This window comes from Neoarius graeffei, chromosome 12 (genome assembly GCF_027579695.1).
Source record: "Neoarius graeffei isolate fNeoGra1 chromosome 12, fNeoGra1.pri, whole genome shotgun sequence".
Taxonomy (NCBI): Eukaryota; Metazoa; Chordata; class Actinopteri; order Siluriformes; family Ariidae; genus Neoarius; species Neoarius graeffei.
Window position 1 is genome coordinate 38,272,621 of NC_083580.1, and position 22,562 is coordinate 38,295,182.

Consider the following 22,562-nt stretch of genomic DNA (forward strand, 5'->3'; position numbering starts at 1 on the left):
ATTTTGCTTGTACTGTAAGTTTGGGAGGTATATTTTAAGATTTGGGCATCATTATCATCAGCTTTGAACATGTGTATGAAGGGCAGCATGTTAAAAATAGAAAAAAATAACAATTTACCCAGTCATGATTGCATTTTCTACTAAGTTAGAGTGCTTATTATGAAAAAACTACACCATAGCTGTCCATATCTTTAACACTGTACTATTGTGGACCAACTTCTTATGCCCTTCATGTATTTGCATGGCTGCAGATGTTATATATCTTAAAGGAAGGAACATGTAAACTTGACCCAGAATGAAAATGCCAAATTATCCCTTATTTTAGGGGGTCAAAATCCAGGGAGGGACACACCAGTACATAGCTGGTATTTTATATATTTAAAGTAGGTTAATAATATCAAATAATATATAATAATTAGGTATGTAATATATTTTCTTCTTAGAAAAAAATTGGCATCATTTATGCACAAAAAATGCTAATTTTCTCTTCTGAGCCAACTTTGACCTTGCATAAATTATGATCTGGGATCTAAATTTGTGGTAATTTATTTTTAGCTTTGCTGACTTCAGCAAAGCTGTTCAAATAGCTTAGTCCGTCCGTCCATCCATCTGTCCGTCCATTAGCAGGGCATGTTTTGACACCGTAAGAGCTAGGAGGCTCATATATGGCCTGAATATACCTTGGGTGACCACAACCTAGCTCACCAAAAACTAGGTCACTGTGACCTATTTTACTGACTTTATAGGACAAAGTTTGTTGTTTTGGGGGCAATTTACATGTATTCCCAATGGGGAGGATTTGGGCCTGTATTTCAGCGGCCTTTTCAAGTTGCATTTACTTTGTGATGTGATTTTAATAGACTTTGACAAGACCGTTTGACCCATATAACCTACTTGGTCACAGGAGGGTTTTAAATCTTGAAATAATAAAGTCTTTATAGAGGCTTCTAAGTTGAAATAAAGCACGGCAGATCGCCATGCGATGGCATTGGGGGTACCATAAGAAGGCTTGCTGCTCAGGCAAGCCTCCAAGCTACAAGAAGTAACCACATTCTGTCACCTATTGCGCTCTGTGAATGGGCTGTCAGGGAAATCCAAGGTATCAAGTTCTTCTACGTCTCTAAGGAAGATGTGGCAGAAGCATCACAGGCCCAAGAAGAACGATACAAAGAAGCAAAGAAGGTGCCTGGCATTAGAAGCCATCACAGCTTCATACCTGATGGGCCTAACCTGAGAATGTACATGATCTCTGCACATATTTCCATGACAAGTGGGACTCTAGCACGTTCTACTGCACATCATGATATCTAAGAATACAAGCCTGGTGCATATGTGGCAGCCATCTGTGACCAGGTCTGGTATATAGGAACTGTGCTAGAGATAGATGAGGATGATCTACTTATCACTTTCATGAGGCAAACACAGAATCCTTGCATGTACAAATGGCCCAGGCAGAAGGACAAGTGCTGGGTTCCTGTGGGCCATGTGCTATGCTCGCTGCCAATTCCCAGTACAACTACTGGTACAAGTTCCAACAGATGTATATAGACAAACTCGGAGACAGTTTTATGTTGTTCAAGTGTGCATGGATGAACTCTTAGAAATACTACCAGTGTATAGATTGGCATTAATAATATATAATGTGACTTGTTTTGAACATTTACCTAGAGTTTTTTGGAAATTATCATATTTTTCTGTGATAGATAATACGTGTTGATCAATGATCTGGCTTGTACTGAATTTATCTTTGATAGCTAGATATGTCTGATTTGAAGTATGGCTAAACTGTTAGTTAATAAACATTTTTGTGTTAAAACAATAGTGTTCCCTTTTTCAGAGGCGTTCTAGCAGTTGGTTGTCAGACCCCGGGTCCAATTGTCTTGTTGTGTAACTTCAAAAGGGAGAGTTTTACAGCTTCACATATTACCAAGGCACATATTTTCAAGCACAAAAAAACTGAAATTGCTATAATGTGTCCCTTTTGAGAAAAGTATATATCCAATAATGACAAAAATAGCACTTAATTCTGGGTCCAACTTCAGGGGTTAATAAGTCGGTGAATATAGTCACTGGGGCCTCGAGCTTGTTTAATCTGCTTAAGAAGTTGACTGACAGTGTACATTAAAAATTTTAGGTCTCTATCATCACTAAGCTAGGAGTAATGAAGAAATCAAAATCGTAAAAATAGACGAGTGAATTTTCGTTTAGGTGATTTTTGCTTTTTCTATACCATCTGAGGGCTAAACTGGACAAAATATGTAGACCATGATGGTTAAAATCAGGAGAGGACCAACTTTTCTGATAATAAAATCCATGTCATAGACCTAACACTTCTGCAAGTACTTTTTGTAGATGCACAAAATTGCTCCAGAATTGAAGCATTCAAGAAGGAAATGACCCCTACTTAAAAACAAGGCTGAATCTCAACAGTTAGCAATAATTAAGCTTAAATACTTTGCCTTATTACTACCAAGGCATGCTACTTGCAGTGTGCAAAGTTGAAGCAAAATCAAAAATTTGAGGTGGGAGGCTCTGGTTGAGTCTCCAGACCCCTTAGTCTTTCTATGATTTTCTTTGAACTTTTCTTTTTCTAGGGCAGATTGAGTTTGATAACACACCTTTAATTAAAGAACAAAACAGTAATTTGATGCACACGTTTTGATTAGGGCCCTAGCAGCGGGGGTGCAAGGCCCTGTTGTTTTTGTACAGATTCTGATTATTAGGGCCCAAATATTGGTGGTGCAAGGCCCCTGGTGTCCATCAGATGCCACTGAACCAGAAGTGTAAGGCCCAATTGTTTCTGTGGAGTGGTTTTTTTTTTTAAATTGTTGGGGCCCGAGCACAGGAGGTGCAAGGCCTTGTTTTTTCTGTATATTTAATTTATTTATTTATTTGTGTTGGGGCCTGAGCACCAGACATGCATTTTGGAGCGTATCCAGCAGTGTGCAGACCTACTTTCTTTTATTGTCTGACACTTTTGTCTGGCACCTGCAAAGAGTTTTTGGATGTGCGCACCCTACTTAAACGATGCTTGAAAACTCTCATTTTGACACACATGAAATATGCGTAAAATCAAAGAAGCATTGAGCAATGGACTGGGCACGGTCCCAGAGCTCTATAGCACCCCTGAGAACAGGCTTTGGTTGAAATGAAGTTGCTCGGCTCGGCGCGAGATTTGGTGCCCCCATATGGCATTGAGACTCCTGCTTGGTATAAAGTTTGACCTATCCTTGTAAAATTTGGTAGGTGTGTGGAGTACACTTAGTCAAACAAAATTGCCTATACATTGCATCAGCCATACTCAACAGGAAATGAGAGATTTTTGGTTTTCTACGTTTTGACACGTGTTACGTTTTAATGAACTCCTCCTCGGCGGTTTGTTGGATTCATGCCATATTTGGAATACGTCATGTAAAGCTGTTGCTGATGTTAAATTGTGATGGGATTTACAAGATGTTGAAATGGCAGCCCAATAAATTTGTTAAACGCCATACAAACAGGAAGTGAGTCATAAATTCACCATGCATTGCCTGGCATGGCTCACAGTTCACAGGTTATAGGATATCATGGTTCTGAAGATATCCACATGCCCACTAGTGCCACCATTTGGACATGGGCAGTAATGACTCCATTGCCAAAACATGTTAGATTTTGATGTACTCTTCCTAGGTGGTTTGTTGGATTCATGCCATAATTGGCATACATCATGGCAAAATGTTGCTGATTTCAAATTGCGAAGGGATTTGTGACATTTTGCGAGATATTGAAATGGCGAACCAATTAATTTATGCTACGCGAACAGGAAGCATTCTATAAATTCACCGTGCATTGCCTGATATGGCTAAAAATGCACAGGTTCTAGGATACAATGGTTCTGATGATGTCCACATGCCCAATTTGACCCTCTGGTATAGTGCCACCATTTGGACCTGGACAGTAATGATTCCATTGCATAAAAACTTTGACTCATGAAATTTGGTACCCACATCAGTCCTGGCCACCGCTACTCAGGGATAGAGGCTTGGCCCCGGGTGCAATGCCCTAATGTTTTCGGCAGGTTCTCGTGTGCAAGGGCCCTTTATTACCGCTAGTGGCTATATTATCTCATTTTTTTTCCTCTGTGGGAAAACTCATTTTTGAGGCACTTTTCATGCTCAGAAACTCACCAATTGTGGCACACTGATCAAATATGTGTAAAATCACAGAGGTACGTTGAGCAATAGGGTTATGACTGTGAAAGTGTTTTCAAAATTTCTACTTTCCTGAGGTTGCATTTGGTGAACTTTTACTCATATATTACTTTTTTGAAGTTATTTTTATTGGGTCATGCAAAAACCTCCTGCACCCAACATCACCTCACTTTTGATAAATACATGTATATTAAATAAATAAATCATGATTATAAAATAAATTAATTGAAAGATGTGTAAAGTACTTTTATATAACAATAAATTGCTTGTTATATAAAAGTACTTTACACATCTTTCAATGAATTTATTTTATAATCATGATTTATTTATTTAATATGCATGTATTTATCAAAAGATTATGGGTGTGGGAGGTTTTTGCATGACCCAATAAAAATAACTTCAAAAAAGTAATATATGAGTAAAAGTTCACCAAATGCAACATCAGGAAAGTAGAAATTTTGAAAACACTTTCACAGTCATAACCCTATTGAGCAAGGATCTGGGCATGGTCCTAGAACTCTATAGTGCCCCTGAAAACAGGCTATGGTGGAGATGTAGTTGCTCGGATCGGCACGAAATTTGGTGTGATAAATACATTTGTGATGCGTGACAAATTTCACTTGGTTGTATTTGACTCCACCAAACAGGAAGTCAGTCATGTTGGATGGAATTTGGGATTTTGAAATTTTCCTGCATTGTTTTGAAGGGCTTACCATGGCTAAAAGCTCATGAAACTTTGCACATACATTTGTCCCATGATACAATTTCAGGGGATATGGTAAATTCATCTTGATGGGCTTCATTAACTCCATAGTGCCACCTAGTTCAAAAATGCAGATTTGACACCCTGTACGTATTTGCAAACTCATGAAATTTGGTCCAACCCCACTCCAGGAAATTGGTTCTAGAGCCCAAGCTATGCGTTGAGGTGAGCCCAACTATATCTCGTCAGTACCGCTCAACCTCATGCACAAGCTCAGGCTCGTTTCCCACCAGAGAGGTGACATTCCATGTCCCAAAAGCTGGTTTTGTCAGCCGGGGATCAGTATGCCAGGGCCTCTGCCTTTGGCTGCCACCCAATCCACAGTGCACTGGACCCTTACTGCACCTCCTGCGGGCGGTGGGTCCACAGGAGAGTGGTTCCGTGTTGCTCATTCAGACTGGGCCCAACCGGGCCCCACGGATATAGGCCTGACCACCAGGCATTCGCCAACGAGCCCCTCCTCCAGGCCTGGCTCCAGGGTGGGGCCCCGGTATCCCTGGTCCAGGCGAGGGTACTGGGATACTTTTTTATTTCATAAGCTGTTTAGAGGAACAGCCTGTCTGATTTGAACGCGAGTGGTGTTCAGTTGTTGGACTTTTGTGCCATGCACGGTTTGGCCACAAACACCATGTTCGAGTATAAGGGTGTCCATAAGTGCACGTGGCACGAGGACACCCAAGGCCGCAGATTGATGATTGACTATGTAGTTGTTTCATCTGATCTACGACCATATGTCTTAGACACTTGGGTGAAGAGAGGAGCAGAGCTGTCAACTGATCACTACCTGGTGGCGAGCTGGATCAGATGGTGGGGGAGGAGGCCGGACAGACCGGGCAGGCTCAAACGAGTAGTGACGGTATGCGGGGAATGTCTGGTGGAGGCTCCCATCTGTCGGATCTTCAACGGTCACATCCGGCAGAGCTTCAACTGCATACTGGGGGAGGATGGTGACATTGTGGACCATGTTCCGCACCTCCATTGCTGAGGCAGCCGTGCAGAGCTGTGGCTGCAAGGTTGTTGGTGCCTGTTGTGGCAGTAATCCCTGAACCCACTGGTGAACACCTGTGGTGAGGGGAGCCGTCAAGCTGAAGGAGGAGTCCTATTGGGCTTGGTTAGTCTGTGGGTCTCCAGAGGCAGCTGACCGATACCGACGGGCCAAGCGGAATGCGGCTCTGGCAGTCACTGAAGCAAAAACTCGGGTGTAGGAGGAGTTCGGAGAAGCCATGGAAAGTGACTTTTGGTCAGCCTCGAAGAGATTCTGGCAAACCATCCGGCGGCTCAGGAAAGGAAAACAGTGCTCTGACCCTACTGTTTACAGTGAGGATGGAGTGCTGTTGACCTCAACTGGAGACGACATCCAACGGTGGAAGTAATACTTTGAGGATCTCCTCAATCCCATCTTCATGTTGTCTGAGGAGGATGTGTGGAGTCTGAGGGTGCTTGGGAGGACTCTCCCATCACAGGGGCTGAGGTTGCCGAGGTGGTTAAAAAGCTCCTCAGTGGCCAAAAAGCTCCTCGGTGGCCGGGCTCTGGGGGTGGATGAGATTCGTCCTGAGTTTCTGAAGGCACTGGATGATGTTGGGCTGTCTGGGCTGACACACCTTTTCAACATTGTGTGGAGGTCGGGGACAGTGCCTCTGGATTGCCAGACTGGGGTGGTGGTCCCCCAATTTAAAAAGGGGGACCGGAGAGTGTGTTCCAACTATAGGGGGATCACACTTCTCAGCCTCCCTGAGAAAGCCTATTGTGGGGTGCTGGAGAGGAGAGTCCAGGCGATTAGTCAACCTTGGATTCAGGAGGAACAATGTGGTTTTCTTCCTGGTCATGGAACACTGGACCAGCTCTTTACCCTTGCAAGGGTACTGGAGGGTGCATGGGAGTTTGCCCAATTGGTCTACATGTGTTTTGTGGACCTGGAGAAGGCTTACAACCGTGTCCCTTGTGTACTTGGGGAGTATGGGGTTCAGGGCCCACTACTGCAGGCCATTTGGTCCTTGTATGACTGGAGCAGGAGTTTGGGTCGCATTGCTGGCAGTAAGTCAGACTCGTTCCCGGTGCATGTTGGACTCCGCCAAGGCTGTCCTTTGTCACTGGTTCTGTTGATAACTTTTATGGACAGAATTTCTAGGCGCAGCCAAGAGGCGGAGGGTGTCTGGTTTGGTGGCATCAGGATCACGTCTCTGCTTTTTGCGGATGATGTGGTCCTGTTGGCTTCATCAGTCTGTGACTTAGAGCATGTGCTGGGATGGTTTGCAGCCGAGTGCGAAGCGGCTGGGATGAAGATCGGCACCTCCAAGTCCGTGGCCATGGCACTCAGCCGGAAACAGGTGGAGTGCCTACTCCAGGTCAGGGGGCAGTTGCTACTTAAACTCCACTTTAGGTATCTCGGGGTTTTGTTCATGAGTGAGGGTAAGGGGCAGCGGGAGTTGGACAGAAGGATCGGGGCAGCGTCAGCAGTGATGCAGACGCTAAACCGGTCTTTTGTGGTAAAGAGAGAGCTGAGCCAAAAGGCAAAGCTCTCAATTTACTGGTCCATCTATGTTCCCACTCTCGTCGATGGTCACGAGCTATGGGTAGCGACCGAAAGAATGAGATCACGGATACAAGTGGTAGAAATGAGTTTTCTCCGCAGGGTGGCTGGACTGTCCCTTAGAGACAGGGTGAGAAGCTTGGTTATTTGGGAGAGACTCGGAGTAAAACCGCTCCTCCACATTGAAAGGAGTCAGTTGAGGTGGTTTGGGCACCTTGTTAGGATGCCCCCTGGACGACTCCCAAGGGAGGTTTTCTGGGCATGCCCCACCGGGAGGAGACCCTGGGGCAGACCCAGGACACACTGGAGAGATTACATCTCTCGGCTGGCCTGGGAACGCCTCGGTATTCCCCCGGAAGAGCTGGTGGAGGTGGCCGGGGAGAGGGAAGTCTGGGCTTCTCTGTTTAGGCTGCTACTCCTGTGACCCCAGGTCCGGATAAGCGGTAGAAGATAGATAGATGGATGGATGAAATTTGGTATACATGTCAGTCATGTGCTCCCCTACTTAGCCAATGTGGCTCGACCCCAGGTGTGTCTGGGGATTCCATAGTGCCCCTATATGCCATTTAGAGTCCTGCCCGGTGTAACAGGCCATAGTGTACCCCCAGTCCGGACTATATCTGGGGTTAAAGCGGCCTAGGCTAGATTATACCTAGTATGTTATGGCCTAGGCCTATTTATACTCTGGGATATATTATAGCCTAAGTCAATTCATACCCCTCAGGCCAAATTATACCCTCATGATATCAGTAGTGTTGAGTGATATACACAAGAATTACTTAATTTTTAACATTTTTATTGAGATCAGTTTTGTCAGCTAAGTTAAGTAAGAAAGCTAACTGACCTAAATCTTAAAACTCTTAACACACAGACTTGTATTACTTCAACCAGAAAAACTTATCACTAAAAATATTAAACTTCCACAGAGATCAAAGATTACTGCCACACTTCTCAGTAGTGTTTACACATTAAAATAAAAGCACATATCCAAAACATTATAATGCAATTGTAACATAATGTTCAATTAATTTGACTATTCATAATATAATAAAACTCATAATGAACTGAAACTCCAACTTCTAAGACTGGCAAGTTCTAGCTACGATATAAATGCTCAAAGTTAAACACTGATAACCTCAAAATGATCATGCTTGTTTTCAAGATAAAGTGAATGTTCTGTTGTTGACTGCGGATTGAAGCTTGCGGGATAATCACAGCTACAGTTGAACTTTTAACTGTCACGCATCAATGAGTTAGATCTTATGTCAATAGAATTACAATATTTTGGGTGAGATATATTAGGGCTGGTATGGTTCACAAAATCTACAGTTTGGTTCGTATCCCGGTTTTCGGTTCGGTACGGTTCTTGTTATTTTTTCTTTTAATCTTTAAAACTCCAGAAATATACTTCAGCATATGACATATAGCTTAATTATCCACGATTTGGAATACAGACCATCACTGAGGAAAGCTAGGTGAGATTTTGATACAGCAAGAGGGAAGACATTAATGATTTCAACATGCTTTTCATTTATTTGGCAAAAAAGGAGAATGTGTATTGCCATTTACAGGAACTTGTGTGCCTTTTTAGCATTTATCAAACTGCCAACTATAGTGTAGCTCTTACAAAAATTGTATCCCTTAAAAGAAAGAGAGGAATTCTCAGCTCAGGCTTTTGAATAGCCCAAGTCAGAATATGTTGAACATAATTGCCTATAATGAGGCCATAACAATAGCAAAGGCCATAAACATGAAGTGGAGCATAAATTCAACCAGCTCAACACAAAAATAGTATTCCCTGAGAGTGATACCTGAGAGTGAGAGACATTTTTTTTCCACTTGAAATTAAAGTGCAGTATTTGGAAACATATGGCTGGATTTCTTATCTAAACTTAAAGTGCCACTGTAATATTTTAAATATTAAAAACAAAAGGCATACATGTCAACCTATACGGATTGTCCGGAAATTATACGGATTTTAGCTCATTTCAAGGGCGTATGGGTGTATAAACAAAGTCTTACGGATTTTCAGTATTTTCTGACCTAAATTTATTTTGTGTATCTTACTTGAACATTGTCAGCTGATCGTCGCAAAACCACACAAAAGCTCGATTGCAGGGGCAGATAACCCAGACTATATGAAACCGGATATTTATTCCTCAAGCCTCGTGCAGTATCGCGACTGCGAGACTTGGCTCGTTCCGGTCATGCGCACGATCTGCATTTAAACATGCCAAACGGTCATTGTTCGAACGATTTTCTCATTGTGCAGAGCGACATTGTTTACACCTGAGAGATTTTGAATAGCGTCTGCTGAGTGAAAGAATGGGAACACCGAGAAAGAAAATGAGATACGGCGGGCGGTATCTTCCTGAATGGAAGGAGACATTTAATGGTGTCATTGTGCTTTCTCTGGCTATATGAAAAGTTGACTGTGGACAAAAATGGTCTCTGTGAAAAGTATCCCATTGAAATGGGAGCAGCCTACACTTTGACTGACCGTGCACAGACAATGGAGTTTGAGTGTTTTCCCTGAGTCTGTAAAAAGTATTTTCCTTTGGAGTGGGAGCAGCCTACCCTATGAACAATAGGATAGCAGTAAATATGTATTGTACAAATGTACATCAAAATAAAAGTTTGGTGCGATTCGAAGGCTATAAGGATTTTATGTTGATTTTATGGATTTCTTCCTCTGATACGCCCAAAGGGGTTGACATGTATGAAAAGGGCTGGCTATCAATATAAAATATTGCATAAAAATTAAACACACTGCACTTTAAAAACAACACTCCTCTGTTCGCTTTATTTTCGTATTCTTCTGCAAGAAAATCAGTTTGTCCACATTTTCTGCCAAGAGGCAAGACCTAGTTGCAGTGACGATGTCCCCTGCCGTTGAGAAAACATGTTCACTTGGCACAGATGTACCTGGGACTGCTAGGTTACGTTGTGCCAACTTAGCAATGTGAGGATACTTATGCTCGTTGTTCTTCCACCATGTGAGTGAGTCTTCATCCACAGAGATGCAGCCTGTGGCCTTGTATGAGGTGACCTCTTCACGAATGATGTCGGACAAAGGCTTTGTGCTCCTTTCCTCTGCTGTAAAAAAAAAATCTGCAAATACCATTGCCATGTAGGGCTGCACGATTCTGGAAAAAATGTGAATCACGATTTTTTTGCTTAGAATTGAGATCACGATTCTTTGGCACGATTTTTATACAAAATGTTTATTGCACTGTTTATAACATCTGCATTGCTGAGGTTATTTTTTATTTGTCTTTTATTTATTTATCTTTTTATTTATCCTGTTTGTTTTATTAATTTTATAGGCCTAGTTATTCTGCTTAATTTATTTTTGTCTACATCCATGTATTTTCTTCATCTGTTATCCTGATTTTTGTGGATTTGTTAGATTGTACCTGTTTTATATACTTGAATTAAAAAAAAAAGTTAGGCTACGATGCTTGGCTGAATGTAACATGAGAAGAGAAAATGGAGAATGGATTGCGTCGTTCTTATTTACTAGTTTGAGTTCAGTTTCTGCACTACATTACACACATTCATATTAGTCTTACAGTTACATCGACATTTTTTTGTTTAAATAATACTTAATGAGATTAATGTTTATTGTTAATGATTAATTTAGGCCAATGCTCTATTTTGGTTGTTTAAAATACCTAAGGGGTACTGGGTAAACTAGGTCTATGGTGCGAAATATTTATAAACATCTGATAAAAACCCACCGAACTAACGTCAAACCCGCCCAGTTTTTGTCAACCAGCCCAAGCCATTTTTTGCCCGCAAAGTAGAATTCAAAACTCCCCAATTGGGCGGGAAACCGCCCAATCTGGCAACACTGGTTTCCACACACTCAACTGCAGGCGGGCTTCCTCCACTGACTGAATCACGTGTTGTAAAGACGCTTTACCATAGGTCGAGGGAGGAGTCAGCGGCAGTGCTGCCTTTAGGGGCGCTTGAAAAAATCCGGGAAGAAATGGGAGCATTTGTTTGTGATGCCGCTCGTGAAATAAAATGCTTAAGAATCGTTGTGTTTTGAAATGAGATCACTTGTATGTGTGAATTGAGATCGCAATTTTTTTTAACGATTTATCGTGCAGCCCGACTCCGGGCGGCCTTCCATTTCTCTCCCACTTGCCAGTTCTACAGGTGACGTGACTTGCAGCAGTCCACACTCCAAACTTCTTCTTTTGCCGGAGAAACTGTCTGAGGTCACATACAGGCACAAGGCCACATTGCGCATGCCGCGCATGAACTGTTGAACCGTGCGACGCACACACGTTCCAACCTGAGACAAGTGAACCGAACAGTTCGGGTATTTTTTCATGAACTGTACCACCCCTAATGTATATAAAATCAATTAATTTTAATTAATATATTTGTGTGTGTGTGTATGGTTTGGAAGGCCTGCTTAAGATGTTTTCCCGCTTCAACATCTCTGTATCGGTAATACATTTTAGCACACACGGACACAAAGGACAAGACCATTCAACCAAAGTGAATATAAATACAGAATGCCATATGATCTCGGTTAAATGGTCGAGTCCACTGATGTAAATGAAAGGGTAGCTCAGAATCAATGTATCAACAAACACAGTGTGAAATAAAGTGCAGATTTATTTGTTTAAGAAAAATACTTAGATGTATACTAAAGATTACATTGTGAAATGAAAAATAAGGCCACCTGCTATGCTCACTTTTAAGTAAAACCATCACTACATCGGCAGTGCGTCCCCTCCACACACACTACATACACACATGAACTATCTTAGCCTTATTACTTAGTTACAGTGCCAGCAGTGTGTTAAACAGTCGAGTCCACTGAAAAATGTGCAAGGAAGCTCAAGATGTTATGTAAACATATTCCTTATATTGATTTCACGGACATCTATCCCCGCCAATAGGATTTAATGTCGGCATCTCACTAGCTAGGGCCCTAGTAAAAATAGAATTTCCTAAATGTAATTTACAAAGATTTCAGTTTACAAACGATGACGTGTGCACAAAATGAGAAACTTTAATCACTTGAAAACAGGAACCATTCGGTTCCCTCCAGGTTAAAAAGTGAGTATATATATTTGTGTAAATACAATCAAATCCTCTTTACACAGAGGGGTATATTCTGGCCTGGAGGGGTATATATCTTTACACAGATGGGTATATTCTGGCCTAGGCTATTTTACACCTTGGGTATAGTTTGGCCAAGGACAGTTTATCCCCCGGGGTATACTCTGGCCTGGGCCAAACTATACCCGGGTTTAATCTGGACAGGGGTTAATTTGGCCTGCTACACTGGTATATAGTTTGATTTATCCATGTCAAATTTGGTAGATGTGTGGAGTACACCTAGTTGAACAAAATTGCCTGTACATTGCGTCAGCCATACTCAACAGGAAGTGAGATTTTTGGTTTTGTGTGTTTTGATGCGGGTTACGTTTTAATGAACTCCTTCTAGGCAGTTTGTTGGATCCATTCCATATTTAGAGTACCTCATGGCAAAAATGTTGCTGATGTTAAAATGTGAAGGGATTTGTGATATGTTACAAGATGTTGAAATGGCAAACCAATAAATTTGTTACGCCATGCAAACAGGAAGTGAGCCATAAATTCACTATGCATTGCCTGATGAGGCTCAAACTGCCCAGTTTATAGGATGATATGGTTCTGAAGATATTCACATGCTGAAAGTCACCCTCTGGTCTCAGGCCACCATTTGGACATGGACAGAACAAGCTATGGTTGAGATGGTGTTGCTTGGATCGGCACAAGATTTGGTGTGATTGATACTCTTCTGAGACGGGACAAAGGTCACTTGGTTGTATTTGACTCCGCCCAACAGGAAGTCAGCCATGCTGTATAGAATGTGGGATTTAAAAAAAAAAAATTCCTGTGCTGTTTTGAAGGGCTTATGATGGCTAAAAACTCATGAAACTTTGCATGTATTTTTGTCCTCTGATCTAACTTGAGTTGATATGGTAAATTAGTCTAGGTGGGCCTCAATAACTCCATAGTGCCACCTAGTTCAAAAATACAGATTTGACACCTTGGAAATATTCAAAAACTCATGAAATTTGCTACACATGTCAATCATGTGCACTGCTACTCAGCGATAGGTGCTTGACCCCAGATGTCTCTGGGGGACTCCATAGCACCCCCGTATGTCATTGACACTTCTGCCCGGTATATAGTTTCATCTGTCTATGTCAAAATTGGTAGGTGTGTGTGGGGTGCCCCAAGATGAACAAAACTGAAATGCACATTTTGTTTTATTAGGATCCTGTTGTATCTGACTAGGTGGGTGGAGCACAGAAGCACGGCAGGCCAGAACTGAGTTCTCAAAACTCTTTTTAGAGATATCTACAGCTTTTCAGCCAACTGCACCACCAGTGCACACTCTCACTCTCACACATTTCTGGGCGGGAGAGAGACCTCTCCCTCTCCTCTTTATAGGGCGCATCACTGGGGAAGACACAAACGCAGGTTAATTCCCATCAGGTGCAGTGATTCCACCACTTACCTTCCCTGACTCCGCCCTCCGGGCTGACGCTTGGCCACGCCCCCGCTGCCACATACCCCCACCGCCCGACTCAGGCCGGGGAGCCGTCCGGCCTGTAGCCGACTCCCCCCCCCCCCCCCCCCCCCCACCTTGATGGAAGAGTAAATCTGCCACGACCATCTGTGTCCCTGGCCTGTGGACCACCTCGAACTTAAACAGCTGGAGTGCCAGATACCAACGGGTGATCCTCACGGTGGAACCACTGCAGGGGCGCATGGTCTGAACAGAGGGTGAAAGGGCGCCCCAGCAGGTAGTAGCAGAGGATGAGGACCGCCCACTTGATGGTGAGGCATTCCTTTTCGATTGTGCTGTACCTGCCCTCACGTACTGACAGCTTCCGGCTGATGTACAACACTGGATGTTCCTCCCCGTCCACCTCCTGGGACAGAGCAGTCCTCTGTCCGACGCGTCCGTCTGCAAGATAAAAGGGAGAGAAAAGTCAGGGGAGTGTAACAGTGGGCCCCCCCACACACAGTGCAGCCTTTATCTCTGAGAAAGCCTGCTGGCATTGCTCCCTCCACTGGACCAGATCTGGTGCTCCCTTTTTAGTGAGATCAGTCAGCGGGCTGCTGACGTCCGAATAATTAGGTATAAACCTACGATAGTAGCCAGCCAACCCCAGGAACTGTCTCACCCCCTTTTTCGTTTTGGGCCTCGGGCAGGCTGCAATCACTGCTGTCTTATTAATTTAGGGATGCATCTGCCCATTGCCCAAGTGGAAACCCAGATACCGTACTTCCACCCACCCAATCGCACATTTCTTCAGGTTGGCTGTGAGACCCGCTCGCCTCAGCGACCTAAGGATGTTCTCAGTGCCGCGGCCAGTCATTACTGTAAATAATATCATCCAAGTCGGCGGTTGCGTAGGTGGTGTGGGGGCGGAGGACCCTATCCATAAGCCACTGGAACGTAGTGGGCGCCCCAAACAGCCCAAAAGGAAGTGTGACGAACTGGTGTAAGCCAAATGGTGTGGAAAAGGCTGTTTTCTCTCAGGATAGTGGAGTCAAGGGGAACTGTCAATATCCCTTTGTCAAATCTAGTGTCGAATAAAAACGAGCCGTGCCTAGTCGATCGAGCAACTCGTCAATACGAGGCATTGGGTATGCATCAAATTTAGACACCTCGTTGCCTTTACTATAGTCCACACAGAATCGGACCGACCCTTTGGCCTTGGGAACCAAGACGACCGGGCTGCTTCAGTCACTGTGGGACTCCTCGACGATGCCCATTTCGAGCATGGCCTCGAGTTCTTCCCGAACCACCTTTGTGTGTGTGTGTGTGTGTGTGTGTGTGTGTTCGGGCAGTCTGTAAGGGTGGCTGTGCGCTACTACCCCTGGGGGCATCTCAATGTGGTGTTCTATGAGGTGTGTGCGGCCGGGCAGGGGCGAGAACGCGTCAGAAAATTGTCTGCAACTGGGCGACCTCCGTGAGCTGGGTCGGGGAAAGGTGGTCTCCACAGGGGAACGGAGCAGTGGGCGATGTCAATTTTCTTTTTTGACTCTCCGGTCCCAGTTCCGCCTTCTCTGGAACCACCAATGCCACGCGGACCTCCTCATTCCAAAGTTTTAGTAGATTGAGGTAGTAAATCTGTCACGCCCCACCCCTGTCCGTTTGCCTCACCTCATAGTCGACGTCCCCGACTGGCTGTGTGACTTCGAAGGGCCCTTGCCACTTGGCAATCAATTTGGAGCACGATGTGAGCAACAACACAGTACTTTTATCTCCCGGTGTGAATTCCCTAAGGTGCGTGCCCCTGTCGTACAGACGGACTTGATGTTCTTGGTCCTGCCGCAAATTCTCCTGGGTTACAGTGGCAGCCATTGAATTTGTTCCACGTTTCCGTGACTGGCCCTCAGCAGGCCCTTGGCCATCCCCTGACTAGTTCGTGACACTCTGCCGATTGGTCCGTGCAGATAATTTATCCCCCACAATGACGTAGTCAATGCAGTCCTGACTGGTGACGCCCCAAAGCGGCTTGTGTGAAAACCAGCTGCTATCCCTCATTTTTCCACGGGGAGGAGCAGTGATTGTCCGTTTCACAAAGCAGGTTTATTAAACGCTGAGAACAGCTGATTTCAGTTAGTTAATTCAACCCGGAGGAGTTTCACCAGGAGTTAAAATGCCATAAGATTTTAATGCACTCATACAGCGAGTTTGAATGTTTATATATAATTGAAATAAAAGATAGATTGATTGATTGAAGTGCGCATGCTCTCTACATAAACACTGTCTAGTGCAGCATAGGCATGCATAAATAAATAAATAAATAAATAAATACAGCCTCCGCTACTGTCTAGTCCCAGGGAGGCTCGGCGTAGGCCACTGATGAAACTATTTGGCTGTCCTACTACTAGTACTAGGCAACTACTTGTCTACTACTAATACTAGGCCTTTTGTAGTAGTAGTCATAATGATATTTGCCTACTGAAAGGTGATCAGGTGAAAAGTTGAAGCCGCAGCAAGACCTTTGCTATTAAGCCTTTTGTAGGTTAAACAGGCTTCGGCAGACAACGTTCTGGAAAGGCTGTATTTTTCTTTGGTTTGATTAGCCTACGATTTAATCTTTAAACATTATGGTTTCAGCAGTTCGCTTAAATATTGGAGGCTGTAGAGTCGGGCTGCAAGATTTCCCGACACTTGTTTAAGATGACAAACTTCATAGTAAGGAGAAAATAATTCCACAGTATTTAGTGCCTCGTCAGTCTCAAAAATTAATAGTGAAGGACCAACGCGAATTAAGTCCCCAAAAAACATCTCGTAGGCCTATATTTTACATTTTCAAAAAAGTCCGGAATTGGAAGTCGGTCAGTGAAGTGTAATGAAGTGTCTCATTCACTAAGCACAAAAGGTCGGAAAACAGTGGAGAAAACAGCGATTGCTTAAATAGGCTACTAATGTTTTACATTAGTAATTTAATGTATGTGACAAATAAGTTCATTGATTAAATAGATAAAGAAGCCAATACTCCGAAGCTCAAAATTCAGGAAAGTGGCTCCTGTGTCGCAAGTGCACAAGAACAGTTATTTGAAAGTTAACCTAATGAATTTGTGCGTGCGCGTGCGATTTCATGAAGAACCGGGACAATTGGCATTCGGTGAAAGATTCACACCTATGACTCATTATATTCGCGCGCGCCCTCTCGCCCACTGTTGCTTTGTTTTCCCGATTTACACGCGTGTCTGAAGATGGAGTTTTCAGAAATCTCCACTCTGCCCAGAGTTTGCAAGAGTAGCTGTTTTCAGTGACTGAAATCTCCGTATAGGTGTGAACGAGAGGTGCAACCGAATAAATAAACATGCGTCTTTTTTATCCGGCTACATGTAGGCTATCACTGCGCAAAGCCTCTAATGTTGAAATGGTAGTAATATTTGTTAAAATAATAGTAGGCTAATTTCCACATTAATCGGTAAAATGGCACAAGGGATGTGATGGGGGGATGGCCGTTTTATAAGGGGAATGATTTGAGATTTTTATTTCAGAAGGGGGATGCCCCCCCCCCCCGCCCCAACTCGAGTACTGCGTATAAGGCCACCGGATATAGGCCCTTCGATTTCCATCACTAGAGCGCGTCAAATTACTTTCGGTTTTGCCAGCATGGACGCGCTTCTTTTAAATGAAAGCACAGATGTGTCAGACATCGACAAAACGGTAAAGAATAAGTGGAGATGGGCTTGGCTAAATGAAATGGGCGATAATGGCAAGCCATTTAGTTCATGGTGCAAAAAGATGAAAATGGCAGGTGTGTGCTTTTGTGTAGTTTGCCATAACAAAAAGTCTATGGAAGCAATGGCAAAAAACTAGATGCCTTTGGCTTCACTGCGAAGAAGCAGAAAAAGTGAACTTTCACTTTACTTTTCTTGCAAGTTCTTTCTGTTCCACTCTTTTGAAAGCATGGTTAAAGTTCGACTGCACTTGCACTTTTCTCTTAACCACTGTTGTGCATTACTAAAGTATTGTTGAAATAAATTTGCACTTTGCGCTGAAAACTTGATGTTTGAATGAATGAATGAATTTATTTATTTCGAACATGTATAAAATGTATGTAACTATTTGTACATACAAAAGAAAGAAAATGAAAAAAGTGAAAAAAAAAAGAATAAATAAAATAACATAAAGAGCTAAGACATTACAATACACTGCACATTGTTCGAAAAAGGAGTGGGAAGAAGTACAATACTTTTTTTTTTTTTAATTTCCCACCCCCTTTTTAACTACCCCGAAATCCAAACTACATTAATTCACCTATAAAAATATATACCATATATACACTTTATGATTATTTATATACATATATAATTACAAAAATAAATATATATATATATATATATATATATATATATATATATATATATATATATATATATACACACATTATATATACACAGACACACATATACACATATATATATATATATATATATATATATATATATATATATATGAGTGATTCCACGCTTATGGGTACTGAAATGGGGACATGAACTTATTTTTAAAAATTCACCTAAAACCATTTCTTTTTTTACCATCAGGTCACAAAACATGCAATCTTTAATGAATGATAAGTTAAAAGATAACTTTAATTTTCTGAGATGTAATAAAAACATATTTATATGCCAAAGCCAAGCCTGAGTTCCAAAATGATGTCTGTTACATTACTTCTGTTACGATTGTCCATCTCGCGTCTGTTACAAATTTATTACAATTTAGCTATATACCATGTTAATCTTATTGAAAGAATGTGTATGTTTATTCTACTACACGTTTATTAATTATATTTGCTAAAACATCACCTTCCTATGTTTCAAAAAGTAATTCTACATTGTTAAAATTGAGAATATATATGTCCACAACACTTCTGTTACGTTCTGACTTTGGCATATAAATGTTTTTATTACATCTCAGAAAATTAAAGTTATCTTTTAACATATCATTCATTAAAGATTACATGTTTTGTGACCTGATGGTAAAAAAAGAAATGGTTTTAGGTGAATTTTTAAAAATAAGTTCATGTCCCCATTTCAGTACCCATAAGCGTGGAATCTCTCTCTCTCTCTCTCTCTGTGTATATATACACACACACACACACACACACACACACACACATATATATATATATATATATATATATATATATATATATATATATATATATACACACTTCATAAATATCTATATAAATATTTCGTTACAAAATTAAATATATACTTCATTCCATATATACACTTCATAAATATATAATTACAAAATTAAATATATATATATACTTTATACCATATATACACTTCATAAATATCTATATAAATATATAATTACAAAAATAAATATCTACTACATACCTATCCCTGTAAATATGAAGATATCTATCCCCATAAATAAATATATACCATATACTAAGTTAGTTCTAATATAACAATCAACCCTATTCTATTTATCCCTCATCATCCTCCATTAACATACTTCCTCTTCAATATACTTGTTTAAAAATATTTTTTTGTACCTTTTTTTTAAACAGATTTATATTTGCACTTTGTTTTATTTCTGTCTCCAGTCTGTTCCATAAAGTCACCCCACAGCTCGATACGCACATGCTTTTCATATTTATTCGAACCTTTGGTTTTTTAAAGTTTAGGTCTCCCTTTAGATTATATCCCCCCTCTCTCTCACTAAACATTCCTTGTATATTTTTCGGCAATAGATTATTTCTCGCTTTGTACATTATTTGTGCTGTTCTGAATTTGACCAGATCCATAAATTTCAACATGTGTGATTTTATGAATAGTGAGTTTGTGTGATCTCTGTATCCTGTTTTGTTTATTGTCCTTATTGCTCTTTTCTGTATTGTACATATCGGCTGCAGAGTGGTTTTGTAGGTGTTTCCCCAGACTTCGACACAGTAAATCAGATATGGCAAAAATAATGAGTAATATAGAGTATGCAAAGATTTACAATCAAGAATATATTTTGTTTTCCACAGAATTGCCGAGCACTTTGCCAGTTTTGCTCGTACATATCCTACATGAGGTTTCCAGCAGACTTTAGGATCCAAAATCACACCAAGAAATTTAATTTCCTGTACCATTTCTATCTTAGTATTGTCTATTATCAATTCTACATTACAATCTATTTTGTGTCTCCCAAACAACATAATCTTTGTTTTGCTTAGATTTAATGATAATTTATTTTTGTCAAACCATAGTTTTAGTTTATTTATTTCAGTTGTGATTATCTCAAGTCTGCTGCAAATTCTCACTGGAACAAAAAATATTGGTGTCATCTGCAAACAAAACAAATTTCAGTACTTGTGAAATTGTACATATATCATTGATATATATTATGAATAATTTCGGACCTAATATTGACCCCTGTGGTACCCCACATGTAATGTTCATGAAATCAGATTTATGGTCACCTATCTGCACAAACTGTTGCCTGTTTCTTAGATAGCTCGACAGCCAACTCCACCCAACTCCCCTAACACCACACTTTTTTCTAGTTTACTTAATAATATACTATGATCAATAGTATCAAATGCTTTTTTTTAGGTCCACAAATACTCCAATTGCTATTTTTTTATTGTCTATACATTTTGTGATTTCCTCTATTAGTTCCATTAGTGCCATCGATGTTGATCTGTCCGTTCTGAATCCATATTGACTGTCTGTAAGGAGGTTGTGTTTTTCAATGAATTTGTCCAATCTATCTGAAAAAAGTTTTTCGAGTATTTTGGAGAATTGGGGGAGTAAAGAAACAGGCCTGTAGTTTGTGAAATGGTGTCTATCTCCATTTTTAAACAATGGGTATCACTTTTGCAATTTTCATTTTGTCTGGAAATGTACCTGATTGAAAAGATAAATTGCAGATGTGGGTGAGTGGTTTCACAATTCCCTCAATAACTGTCTTTACTGTTAACATGTCTATATCATTCCAGTCTGCAGAAGTTTTGTTTTTACATTTTCTTACAGTTTGGATAATTTCTTCCTCATCAGTTGCAGTTAGAAAAATTGTACTTGGATTTCTGTCCCCCACATCATCCATGTCCCCACATTGTGTTGTCTCGGGTTCCTTTATTTTTGCCGCTAAATCTGGTCCCACATTTACAAAGAATTGATTAAAACCATTCACCACATCCTCCATATTATTTATGGTCTTGTCATTTTCAGTGTAGTACTCCGGGTAATTTGTAGTTTTGGATCCATTTCTCACAATACCATTTAGTACAGTCCATATACCTTTAAAATTGTTTTTATTTTTCTCCACTAATTTATTATAATAGTCTTTCTTACATATCCTTATAATATTAGTTCATTTATTTTTTATATTTTTCTCTGCCTCTATAGTTTGATGCTTTAAGAATTGTCTGTATAATATATTTTTCTTTTTGCAGGCATTTTGTAGCCCCTTGGTGACCCACGGACTATTTGTATATTTATGTATATTACTGTATTTCTTTATAGGACAATTTTTATTATATAGTTCATTGAATATTATTAAAAATTCCTCATATGCTTTATCAACATCTTTTTCTTTATAAACTACATTCCAGTCCTGTATTATTAAATCATTTTTTAGTGCAATCATGGTTTCTTCAGTTTTCACTCTTGTATATTTATAATTTTTAGTATCCTTTTTCTTGCTATAATTACAGTAATATACATTAAAAATAGGTAGGTGGTCACTGATGTCTGTTAATAGTAGTCCACTCTCTGTATTATTTTCCAGGATATTAGTAAATATATTATCTATTAAAGTGGTGCTGTGAGAAGTGATCCTGCTTGGTCTGGTAATAGTTGGATACAGTCCCATACTGAACATTGAGTTAATGAACTCTTCTGTCATTTTGTGTTTCTTATGATTAAAGAGGTCAATGTTAAAATCACCACAGATGTACATGACCTTCTGAGTTGATTTTATAAACATACTTTCCATCCAATCTATAAAAACTTCTATGCTTGATCCAGATCTGTATATACAGCTCACCATTATATTTTTCATTTTTTCACAACATATTTCTATTGTAATACACTCCATCCAATCATCAACAGCTACCGTCATTTTATTATTAATTTTATATTCCAAACTATTATCAACATATATTGCCACTCCCCCTCCTCTTTTGTTCTTTCTATTGATACAAGTTAATTCATACCCGTTCAGCTCAAAATCTACTCCCATCTCATCGTTGATCCAAGTTTCTGATATGGCTATTATATTGAATGGAGTATTGAACTGACTGAGATATTCCTTCATTTTATGGAAATTGGCATACAGACTTCGGGTATTGAAATTAATAATTGATATCTTATTTCTGTCTCTGATCTTTGCATTGTATTGATATTCAGTGTAATACCGGCAGCTGATATTGATGTTGCTGAAAAGATTATTTTCCGGATCAGTATTATTTTCCATATCTTGTATTTTGTGCTCAGTATAATGGAAAGTGTCCAGTTCTTGTGTCCAGTGTCCAATCCTTGTGTCATGATTGTAAATTGCTTTGATTGGCTCCCTCAG

At 40.7% G+C, this 22,562-nt stretch overlaps 1 protein-coding gene across 5 annotated transcripts in view; it reads left to right on the forward strand.

Annotated features, from left to right (window-relative positions):
• LOC132895349 (prolyl 4-hydroxylase subunit alpha-2-like) overlaps nt 1-22,562 on the forward strand; it is a 422,856-nt gene that overhangs the window by 36,155 nt on the left and 364,139 nt on the right. The window lies entirely within an intron of this gene.